The sequence below is a fragment of the Lepidochelys kempii genome, chromosome 11 (genome assembly GCF_965140285.1).
Source record: "Lepidochelys kempii isolate rLepKem1 chromosome 11, rLepKem1.hap1, whole genome shotgun sequence".
Taxonomy (NCBI): Eukaryota; Metazoa; Chordata; order Testudines; family Cheloniidae; genus Lepidochelys; species Lepidochelys kempii.
In genome coordinates this window covers 29,529,858-29,542,441 of record NC_136390.1, presented here as the reverse complement: position 1 = coordinate 29,542,441, position 12,584 = coordinate 29,529,858, and the positions used below count along the sequence as shown (strand labels likewise).

The 12,584-nt window shown below is 40.9% G+C and overlaps 1 protein-coding gene across 3 annotated transcripts in view; it reads right to left on the bottom strand.

The window, feature by feature from the left end:
- GALNT13 (polypeptide N-acetylgalactosaminyltransferase 13) overlaps nucleotides 1-12,584 on the bottom strand; it is a 431,005-nt gene that overhangs the window by 75,095 nt on the left and 343,326 nt on the right. For all 3 annotated transcript variants that reach the window (XR_013634409.1, XR_013634407.1, XR_013634408.1), the window contains 3 exons: nucleotides 5,481-5,662; nucleotides 4,063-4,139; nucleotides 2,919-3,043 (listed from right to left, as the gene is read on the bottom strand). The gene's annotated coding sequence lies outside the window, so the exon portion shown is untranslated. The remainder of the gene's footprint in view (nucleotides 1-2,918; nucleotides 3,044-4,062; nucleotides 4,140-5,480; nucleotides 5,663-12,584) is intronic.

Here is a 12,584-nt window from a genome sequence, read left to right as displayed (position 1 = left end):
CATTCATCTGCTCTGTTCTTTTAAATTGGGTTTATTGTCCATTGTGTGTAAACTTTTGTTCTCCAGTGGAAGTTTGTTCTATTTATAATTGTATTCCTTTAAATTTATTACTTTAAAAGGGGGCCTCACTATATGTTGTCTATTTATGATTTAGAGCTTGTCTACATGGGAGTTAGCATAGAGTAAGCTAGGTTGTGAATTTAAAGCACACTAACTATTCTGTACTAACAACCCATATGGACACTCATAAGACACCATAAAAGTGCTTGTGTGTGTTTTACCTTAGTACACTTTGAAGTTGCTACAGTAATACAAATTAGTTTAAATTATACTAAGCTAAACCACACAAAGCTACTTTTAGTGAGCAGAAAGAGTGTCTATGCAGAGAGCAAGTAAAGAATAGCTAGTGCCAGCTTACTCACCAACTTCCCACGTAGACAAGCCCTTAGTTGGACATAGCAAAATAAATTTCTATTAATGTCAGTTCGTCTCTTAGTGGAACTTACTGTTCTACAAAAATCCCTTTTTTTCCGAGTTTAATGGACTAAGATCTGCCATCACACCCTTCTTTACATTTTCATCTGGCTGTGGGGCACACACCCATAATTTACTAGTAATTCACTAAAGTCCAGATCCAAAGCCTGCTACAGTCCATGGAAGGACTCCCATTGACCACAGGGGGGATCTGGATTATGCCCTAGGCTGAAAGTGCACTGCACTGCAAAAGTTCCAAGGTAAAACAAAGAAGGTAGAACATTGGAGGCTCCGTGCAAAAATCATTGTAGAGTTATTAACTCTAGTTAATATTAATATTATGATTTACTACTTGTATTCCTGCACCAACTAGAGATCAAGATCTAAATTAAGGCTCCATTTTGCTGAGCACAGTATATGCACACAGAAAGAGAGTCTATACCCCAAAGAATTTACAGTCTAAATGGAGACAGGAACTAAGGCATATAGGGTGAAGATGATCTGGATGATGGGATGGATTGCACCCTCAGCAAGTTTGCGGATGACACTAAGCTGGGGGGAGAGGTAGATACACTGGAGGGTAGGAATATGGTCCAGGGTGACCTGGACAAATTGGAGGATTGGGCCGAAAGAAATCTCATGAGGTTTAACAAGGACAAGTGCAGAGTCCTGCACTGAGGATGGAAGAATTGCATGCACTGCTACAGGCTGGGGACCGACTGGCTAAGCAGCAGTTCTGCAGAAAAGGACCTGGGGATTACAGTGGACAGGAAGCTGAATATGAGTCAACGGTGTGCCCTCATTGCCAAGAACGACAATGACACATTGGGCTGCATTCGTAGGAGCATTGCCAGCAGATCAAGGGAAGTGATTATTTCCCTCTATTCGGCACTGGTGAAGCCACAACTGGAGTACTGCATCTAGTTTTGCCCCCCTCCCCCCACCACTACAGAAAGGATGTGGACAAATTGGAGAGAGTCCAGCAGAGAGCAACAAAAACTATTAGGGGGCTAGGGCACATGACTTATGAGGAGAGGCTGAGGGAACTGGGGTTATTTAGTCTGCAGAAAAGAAGAGGGAGGGGGGATTTGATAGCAGCCTTCAACTACCTGTAGGGGAATTCCAAAGACAAAGTAGCTAGGCTGTTCTCAGTGGTGGCAGATGACAGAACAAGGAGCAATGGTCTCAAGTTGCAGTGTGGGAGGTCTAGGTTGGATATTAGGAAAAACTATTTCACTAGGAGGGTTGTGAAGCACTGGAATGGGTTACCTAGGGAGGTGGTGAAATCTGCATCCTTAGAGGTTTTTAAGGCCTGTCTTGACAAAGCCCTGGCTGGGATGATTTAGTTGGGGTTGGTCCTACTTTGAGCAGGGGGTTGGACTAGATGACCTCCTGAGGTTTCTTCTCACCCTAATCTTCTATGATTCTATGATTTTGAGCTGTGGTTCTGAGAAGCGCAGCACAGAACTCACAGCCAAGAGGGAGGGGGACTATGGTTAAGTCACCAGTATGACCTCTAGGATGCTACAGGCCAGAGACATAATTTAGGCAGTTTCTTAAAGCTAAGTTAGAGCAGCCTGTCCCCTCATGACAATGAGTAGTAGCACTGCCCAGAATCCCCATAGCCCTATGTGCTGTTGCAGTGGCTGCAGCCTCAAAATACTCTTCCCCCCTCAACTTTTCACCTGATAAGTCCTATATGCCAGGGCTTGCTAGGGGTTCCTCAGAGGACAGCCTTTGGCTGTTTTGGCTGTTTTTGTGCCTGATGAATTCTCTCCCTACTGGATCCAGGGCTTTTAGCACCCCTTTGCCTGGTGTATAGGGGCCTGAGGGGTGATGAACATCTCATCCACGGAGAAAAGAGTCTTCCTGTGTGACCTGGGCAAATCTATGGCAGAACACTGAACTGAACCCAGATCTCTTGAATCCCAGTGCCTTAACCAGAAGGCTGTCCTTCCTCAAGAAATTCTCTTTTTCTTTTGATTGGTGGTGGGGGCATTTGCCAGGGAATTGGGGGGGGGGGGGGGGAAATGGACTAATCTGGACCTGGCAAAGAAACAGGAAGTAGTGGCTCAGGAGTTTATATATATTTATTTAAACAGAAGATCGAGGGAGCTTAATCAAAAGATAGAAAAGATACTGTAGGTCTGATGCTGATCTGACACCAGGTCCACACTAGTCTAATTCTATTGACGGCAGCAGAATTATTCCAGTGTAAATGATAGCGGAATCTGGCTCTTTATGTACTAACTCTAGGTCCTGTGATAAGGCTGATAAAACTGAGAACAAATCTAAGACAAAGATTAAAAAATAGTGTTTGATTCACACCTCCCTTCTGCCTCAAAACATTAGACTGTTAAATCTCTGAGCTTAGAATAGACATAGGACCTAAGGATACAGGAGGATTCATCAATGTTGGTTAACTGGGTGCATCGTCCAAGTACCTGCTGGAGTCCTGGTGATTGGGTGGTACAGTATGCTGGATGGTACAGATCTCCCAAATGCCCATAGATTTCTATGAGAATTTCTGTACATACATGGAAAGGCTGAAGTCTTGTGTCTTGGTTAACTGAAAAGGCAAAGAATGCAATTAAAAACAGAATTAAGGACAGGAATTATATCCAAGCTTCAGAAAGTTATGAGTGACACTTTGCCCATGTTGCTTCTATCTTTGCTTATATCATTAATTTCTTGAAATCAACTCTATTCAAAATTATTTCTAGCCCTGCTTTGGAAAATATTCCCTTGAACAAACATAGCGAGGACAGCAATGCCTTAAGCTCTGAGATGTGAATCTTAGTACCTAAGGCACTGTTTACAACATGGTTTTGTTTAGTGGGTTATAGGCATGGCCCAGTTATAGTACATGAAACAAAATAAGAAAGGGCATATTTTCAAAGCAATGTGCAAGGTTTGCACAGTGCATCTCCCACTGCTTCTGTCCTGTGAAGTGCTTGGAAAAATTATACCCCTCATGGACTCCAATGACAAACATACACTAGCTTCAAGAACCTATCAAAAGTCAGTCAGTGCTTATCAAAAGGATTTTATCAACATGGCAGTAGCTTTTAAAAAGAAAATTTAAAAATACTGTTGAATTAAATTGAAAGCTGTAAAGATGGCCAAATATATACAAAACTAGAATCTTTTAAAAGAACCAGGTGCCAGGCCATTTGGGTCTGAGACTCTTTTGCCATGTCACCACAAGCAGCCACCTATCATATAGGTGGGCCAGTACACACCAATGGCCTGAGTGGCTGGCTAGTCTGAGCTGAAAGCTTAGGCCTCTGCCCCGTGTATCCAACAGAAATAAGAGGGCAATCTATGCAGAGTGTGAAAACTGACAGAATTTATGATGGTGGCAGACAAGTCTGATATCCAGACTGGGTCCTCTTATCTCTTGAGAGTCCAATAAAAGACCCGGTGAATCAGAGAGCAGCTTCACCTTCACCACCATATTCCACCAACTGGTTAGCCCACTTGCCCATTTGTGGGTATTTGGGATGTGCAAGAATCATAGATGGTCGAGTACCTACAGTAATTTATCATGCATTGCCTATAGTAAAGGATGCAGCGTTAGGCACTTACTATAGAATTGTTGCGCAGCTGGTTTATGTGGAGCATAACCCATCCCCCGTTGCATTTCCAGAGCACAGACGGTAGTCCTGGGGAAGAACAGGAAAGTTAAGCAGTGTGAAAGAAGTTCTAAGTTACCTCTGACATTTCATATGCACTTGCCTGGTCTACAGTAGAAAGACAATTGGGGTAAGGGCTGACTGGTACAGCATTGAAGGAGAGCTGGTGCACCTGCAGGCTGCCACATTTTAGACCTTAGGTGACAGACCCAGATCCTAGGAGCCTATAGTGCAGCCTTTGTCCTACAGCAAGGGAGTCTGAGGCTGGGAGGTGACACAGGCCAATGGTGACCAACACCCATAAAATTCAAAGCCCTATGCTGAATCTTCAATTCAAGATTTCCAAAAACAGGAGTCCACTTTTGAAAGTCAGGCCACTTAACTAGATTCCTAACCTAGTATTTAGGTGACTAACTTTAATTTCCCATTTTTGAAAATCTTGTCCTCCGTTCTTAACCACCGACTACTGCATCCTTCCCTCTTGAAGATATTTGTATTGTTAGTTTCAAACATTTTTCCCCATGTCACAGATTAGGTATAACATTTGTTCATTTCCCAGATCATAGGAGATATGTTTTGATTTGGTATAAAAAGTTGAGTCCAAGTTTGATGTTCTGAGTGTCAGAATGAGGGAAATATCTGGCTCCACCCAGAATTCTGTCACTTGTAAAAAAGAGCCTAGACTGGTACAACTAGTGGTAGCTTTCATTAAGCCCTGCATCCTTGATAACTAAAGGCTATCCTGTTTTGGAAACATGATTTATGAGTTTTCAAATGACTAAGTTTCCACTTATAAACATTTAGAATCCCTTATTGACCTCTGAAATCAGTCATAAAAATACTGCTGTCATTATTCCCCCCTGAAAGGCTACATGTTAATGCAATACAGGATAGGCAGACTACATTCAAGTTTAAAAGACAGTGTTACCTGCTTTATTACAATACAGCAAACTATTCTGACCCCCCCCCCCGACTACAGATCTGAATAAGAAAAGATTATTTATTAGTAATTGTTTGTCACAGTCCTACCTTCTCCTATCTTACCTGATACCCATTATGCTCACTATGTCTCCATCCATCAGGAAGGAGGAGGTAAGTAATAACTGGCAATCTATGTGTTGACCTCTGCCTGCTTACTTTCTACTAGTTAGGCACTTCCAGTGTGAAAGAGTTTGTTCGAATAAGAAAAAAATATGTTAAGAGATACTTATGACTTAAGTGATACTGTCTTGGCACATCGGGGTGGATGTAGGCTAGGAGAAGAGAGGACTATGAGAAGTAATTTTCTTCACTGTATAGCCACGTCTTCACGTATCCTGCATGATAATTATTACACTAACTGAACACATAGAACAGTGGCGGAGTACTTACCTAGTGTGGCACTCAGAGCATTGACCAGCTGAACTCTGATTCTTCTGTAGACAAGAGGTCCAGTTGATAATGGCAAGTGAACATAGGTGGAGATGACCCGGAGCTGCCTAGCATATGGAGGGGATGGATACTTTAGCCTTCCAAGCCTGTGAGATGGCCACAGTGGAGTCCAACCTGAGAAACTGCAGAATGATTGTATTAGCTTGGTCCTAAGCAAGGAAGATATAGTCCTTCATCTACCTTGCTAGGTCCAGGAATTTTAGGTTTAGCTGAAGCCCCATGTTCACTCGCAGAACAATTAGTACTGGAAACAAAATCCCCAGTTTTTCTGTCAGGAGTGGTGGGATGAGGCAGAGGGATATTTTGATAAGAAGAGTTCCAATAGTTGCCTCCTGAGCTTGGGTTTATTCCTGATCATATAGTCAGGCCATTGGCTGGGAATCTGTGGACAGGGTGGCAAAGAAACTGCTAGCATGCAGAGATCACTACTGTTTTTCAAATCTAGAAAGTTAATGAAATTTCAAATTTTGAAAAAAACAGGGTGTTTTTTTTCAGAATATCTCCATTCCTTCCCTGTTTAACCATCTTTACTAGCACACTTTAAATTGATCTCCTTTTGCATCCAGTTATTGGCAGAGGCATTGACTCAGATCCCTGCTCTGAGATGGCTAAAAGAAGGAAGGTACAGTGCTTTCCTTATGTTTCCCTATGCTTTCTTGATGTAGAAAGCAAAAAAGTGGACTGGGGTATATCTAGATGATTGACATTTCTTGCTTCTTGATACAATAGATGGAGCTGTAATACTGAACATAATGGCTACTGGTTCGGATAAGAAGACAGAATGACATATGACAAATAATGAAATTCTTTGTGTAGAATGTTTAAATCATCCTACAGAATGTAAGAGATAATAATATCCTTGCTATCAGTTAATTGAATAATTCTACAGGAAAAACAGCACTCTACAAAATTCTGTTGGACTTTTTCATTCGGGCAATAACAGGTTTTAAAAAATAATAAAAAAAGTTCAGAACACTATACTTTCACTATAAAAACTATAAAGACTGAAAACGGTTTGGGTATCATGTTACACAATGCTTGTTTCATCTGTCTCTGAATAGTATAGATGAAATTAAGCTTTCTTATACATTTGTTATATTCAAGTATACACTGGCTATAATTATAATCAAAGGATTGAGAGTTGAACCTGTTGTTGATGAATCAAAACTGGAAGTTTTACTGTTAATGGGATTGGCTTGGGCATTTAATTTACAATTATGATGGCAACAAAAATGATTAGGGGTATGGAATGGCTGCCATATGAGGAGAGATTAATAACACTGGGACTTTTCAGCTTGGAAAAGATGACTAAGGGGAATATGATAGAGGTTTATAAAATCATAACTGGTGTGGAGAAAGTAAATAAGGAAGTGTTATTTACTCCTTCTCATAACACAAGAACTAGGAGCCACCAAATGAAATTAATAGGCAGCAGGTTTAAAACAAACAAAAGGAAGTATTTTTTCATACAACACACAGTCAACCTGTGGAATTCCTTGTCAGAGGATGTTGTGAAGGCCAAGACTATAAGAGGGTTCAAAAAAGAACTGGCTAAATTCACAGAGGATTGGTCCATCAATGGCTATTAGCCAGGATGGGCAGGAATGGTGTCCCTAGCCTCTGTTTGCCAGAAGCTGGGAATGAGCGACAGGGGATGGATCACTTGATGATTACCTGCTCTGTCCATTCCCTCTGGGGCACCTGGCATTGTCACTGTCAGAAGACAGGATACTGGGCTAGATGGACCTTTGGTCTGACCCAGTATGACTGTTCTTATGTTACATTACCCTGTAACGATGACCTTTTGCTTGACACTAAGATCCAGTGGGATTCAATTAGTACTCTGACCTGTGCTTTTTCATCTGGGGGTAGTTTGCATGTGCAGAATTGCATAGGGAACAAGCTGAAGAATGGTAATGTGGTGCGTACCCTCGGCATCAAACACAAGACATCATTGCCTGCTGGAAAGCTACCTTAGTCTACGTTAAGATCCTGATTCAGCAAGGTACTGAAGCATATCAGTTCAATGGAACTACTCAGATGCTTAAAGATGGATGTGCTTAAGCCCTTGGTTGAACTGGGGCTAAAACAGGAGAGTTGATACAAGACAATTGGAGCAGATCAAAGTACATATTGACTCCAACGCTTTAGCTTTAAGATGTGTGCTAGCATCTATAGTAGTTAAGTGGAAGGTTTAATTAGAGATTTCTCAGCACACTAGTGCAATAGCAATGTGGCAAACACTGATGATTTAGGCAATCTAAGAGATCAGAAAAATGCTTAGTACACAGGCTGGTAAAATATCTTAAATTGCTTTTAGAACTTTTTGTACCCCCAAAGGATGCCTCTTTACAGAAAATAAATGGAAAACCATGTACTATTGCCCTCCAGGGCGGGTACTTATGCTGTGAGGTTGATTCTACTGAAGTCAATCACTTGCAACAAAGAGGCAAAAATGGCCAAGGAAACCTTGAGAAAGAACCATCCCCACATCCTCTGTGTCGATGGCAAATGTAAAATTGGTCCCTGGATCTGCAAAGCGGCTATATCCCTTTGGGATTTGCCTTGATGATGATGTGCTACTGCTTACTTAGATTAGAGGGCTCAGTCATTTCAGAGAATACATGCTAGAAACTACATTTTTAAAAGAATAATGTATGTGAAACCAGGGGTTTCTATTTCCAAAATCACAATAGTGTGATGGTATTTGGCAAATTAGAGTATGTAATTATGAATTTGTGACTCATGTAAACATGGCTGCAAATTTCATAAAAAGGAGGAAATATGATTAATTTACATAATTTCTTTAGGGCTGACATGTTCTCCTTATTCCTTAGAATCTCCCTTATGGTAGCCATAGGGAACGTATCTCCATTTTCCCAACTCAGGGCTCTGAAGAACTGCATTAGAAGTTCTTGTGGCTAATATCCCTGCTTGGGTATGATTTATTACCATAAACACTCAAACAGTCCTCAAAGTCCCAAAATACCATCCATTAATACAGCACATATTAAGTTCCTGAGACTTCTGCCAGTCTCAGGGATGTACTTCAGTTCCAGTCTGGTTGTTTATTTGTTGTTGGTTTTTTTTTTTTTTTGCCAAATAGCCACCCTGGCCCCATTTAGCTGGAATACTTCCCTACTTTTCCCAGCAGGAACTCCCTGGTCTTCCAACCTGCTGTTCTTTTGTTCCCCAGGAGGGGGTTCGACACTCTCCTGGTTCTGTCTATTCTTTGGCTTGGACAGATCAGTAGGCAAACCCTCTGCTGCTTCCCTGGCTCTCAGCTTTCTCCAGCCTCAGGAGTAGCCCTAGCCATGTTGCCAGTGAGGTAGAAAATGCTTTTGTGCCGACCCTCCACGAGTGGCTGAGCAAAAAAAGCCAAGAGGTGCAGCAGTAGGGCTGGTGCCTCCTGGAAGTTATACCCCTGGGCCATCACCCTGCTCACCACCTAGAACCAGTCCTGTGCAGCCCCATTCCTGCCTCTGGTTCTGCAAACTTGGGACTCTCTCTCACTCTCATTTCTGTCTCCCTTGAATAGCCCCAGATGCCACCTAGCCTTCCTAATCAGGTCCAGCTAGGGAATATCTCTTCTAGCGCAGGAGAGCTGGGTCTGATATTTGAACAAGGCTGGCTGGCCCTGGGGCCTTAAAGGGGCAAACCACTCTATTACAAGGTCACATTACATTAGTCTTAGGTGAGACTTCCTCAGTTGCAGGATTGGAGCCGAAAGGCCTGATACAGCACCTTGGAGTCAGTGGGAGTTCTGCCATTGGCTACAATGAGTGCAAGATCAAGCTCTAAGCCAGTAGAACCATTTGTGTGAATAAGGTAAGATTTGGCCCTCCAATGTTTAATTGACACATTAACATGACTATACATTAACTATCTGTTACCATGTGTAGTGTAGCTGGAGTTACCTAGAGAACAGGTAAACAGTATAAATAAATAACATTTCAGTAATAAATAAGTTTTGCAGCTTGAGTTTATCTTTGTTGGTTGTAGTAAATCTGTATTAAAATAATAGGAATTGATACCTTGTGACTTAAGACTAAACATCAAATGCGAGTCCTTAGTGCAAATCTAATTAAATTTATGGTATAATCACTCTAGAGCCTATTTTATGTCTGCTTGCCTGCATATTACCTGTAAGGAGAATCTTACACATCACATTACAATGAGAACAAATTGTAAGTCAGATTCAAGAGCCTATTGAAAATCTAGGAAAAATTACCAACATATGGCTTTTCTAATTGTAGTCCAGGAGAAGTTCAAGGCTGATTGTTTGCACATGTATCATGTATTTTAGTTCAAGCAATGCTGCTTGGGACATTTAAAACAATATTGGACAAAAACTAGTAAATAATCAGCATGCAGCCATCCTGCGGGGGGCAGGACCGACTGAATGAAATAATGGATCCTTCCACCTCTAATTGATATGGTTATGAGAATGCCCAAATGATATTTCCAATACACTGTGGAACACCATGGCAGTTATCACACTAAAGGTTCCTCCAAGGATATTTTCAGTGAGTAGTCTCTTTGCAGCAATTATATCTTGTGTGTGTGTGGGGGGGGGGGAAATGGTGTGGGTGGTAAGATAGTTGGGAAGCGCTGAGCCATTACTGGCATGGATTGTCAGTGCCCACTTGAGGGAGGCAAGATGCCAGCTTTTCTTAAAGAAGGTATTTTTATACCTTCCTCAACAAACTGACAAACTCTCCAGCTCTCACTGTCTTCAATGTTCCTTTTCTGGGGGGAAGATTTTCCAGGTACTTGTGGTGAGGACAGCCATCAGAATTAGGGTTCCTCTGTCTTCTGAGTCTCAATCAGTTTAGCTTTAGGTCTGAGCCATAGATTCTACTGGTTATGCTAGTTGATGATCTCCTGCTACTGATGTATGAAGATTAGAAGGTGAATGTCTAGACCTGTCGGCTGTATTCGGTATCGTTCACCAGAGGTGTAAATGCACTGGCAGGCCCCAGAAGGGGGAGATGAAGTCAATCTGGATTGTTTCCACTACTTTTTTGCTGAAAGATCTGAGGTTGTTAGCACTGGGTAGTTGCTTACCTGCATCTACCTTTTTCTCATTCAGGGTTCCACATTCAGTCACATCTCTTCAGAGTGTACAAAGGACAGCAAAGAAGGGTGGTGAGGAAGTACAATGTGGGCTGGCAGAATCTTCAGCATGTGGAATACTCTCCGCATTCTATTTCCATTTTATCCACTCTTGTTGATGCAACTGAAGGATTAGCACTCCCAGGGAGCTTAAATTATGCCCTTACAGAGTGCAAGCAACAGTAGGAAAGGGAGTCTAACACATTAAGTAAATTCAGGAGTCAACTGCTGCACCTGCTGCCTTGTCCCACTTGATCGTAGATCCTGGATCAGGATCAACAGGCTACTCACTCTCTGGCTTCATCAGGGTTGCCACAACCATGCACCAGGTTGTCTTAGAATGTATCCCTAGAGGTCATGTAGTCCAGCCCCCAGCACTGAGGCACGACCACATACCTAGACCATCCTTGACAGATGTTCGTCTAACCTGTTCTTAAAGATGTGTATTCAAAAATAAAATCTATATAAGGAAATTGTAAAATCTATATAAGTAAATAATTTAATTCTGTTCCATATTTACAAACAGAGACCCTAATCCTGCATGTACCTTTTTATGATGTTCCATGGACTATTCACATGGGATCATCCTACATAGGATCAGAGCATTAGGGCCAAATGTTGCAGACCCTACTCAACAAAACTCCTATTAAAATAAGTTTTGGGACTGAATTCTGAGACCTGCAGAGTGTCTGTGGAATAGAGACCTGATCATGTGAGTTGCTGAGTGCCCTCACCTCCACTAACCCCCTCAGAGGAGTTTTGCCAGCATAAGGACTTCAAAATTTGACACATTGTGCCGGGACGAGAGAAAATATATATTTTTATTAAGGAAAACAAATTGTTGACTGTTGCTCCTTCTCTAATTTTAGCATTAACTTATTAACTTTTTGAGTGCAGAGCAGAAAAGAAACATACCTCAATTTCTGCATTCATTACTCACAAATAGATTATTTGGTGACTCATTTATCAATTCACATACTGTAATTAACATGAGCCCTACAGTTAATTGCATCTTTACAAAATAGTTTCATAATCACTGTAGTGGTTTCAAAATCATCTATTAATCTCATAGATGTGCTGAATGTTGTATATAAACAAGCGTTCATCAGAAATAAATAGATGAGTAAACATTTCTGAGGCAGTCTAGATAATTTTAGAATGAGAAAATACTGATGGTGGTGTACTCTGACAAAGAGCTGTTTAAAAGATATTTCTGCCTCTATATTTGAATAGACAAGGGTGCCAGCATTCAGGGAGATATTTTGTTAATTGGGATGATAAACTACGAAGAAATCAGTACAGTTTATAATGTCTGCATATTATACTACAAAGGGAAAGTCTGAAAGGATTTTTTTTTGTTAAATCCATTTCTGAAATTGCTGCTATTAAAAAAATCTTCAGCAATTCTGTATAAATAACTCAAATTATTGCTTATCAAAGCTAAATAAATAAAAAAATAAAAGTATCACTTTCCCTTGACATTTCAAGAGGTTAATACAAGGAGATTTGGGTTCATCAAGCAATTAGAATTCACAATAGAATTTAAAATAATCTAATAATGGTTTGCCATTATTCCTCCTAAAATTTATTATGAATCACTTTCTCTACAGAGTAGGAGATTATTAACTGGACTAGTATTCTTCCTCTCCTAGTCTCCTGAGATGGATTTAATTTTGATTTTATTCACAAATTCTTTCTTTTCTGATAGCCTCTCTCTTTGCCTCTTGCTAGAAATTATCCTGTCAATGCACCATCAAAATGTTGATTTTTTACCTCTGGTCATTAACATAGACTATACTGAATATCTGTTGCTTTAAGTATAAAAAGATTCCAGATTTCCCTTATTTCTCTGTAATCAGAGACTATTGTTATGAGCTATGGATGAAAAGCATCATGAATCAGCAATCATAATTGTGGTATAAGATTGTC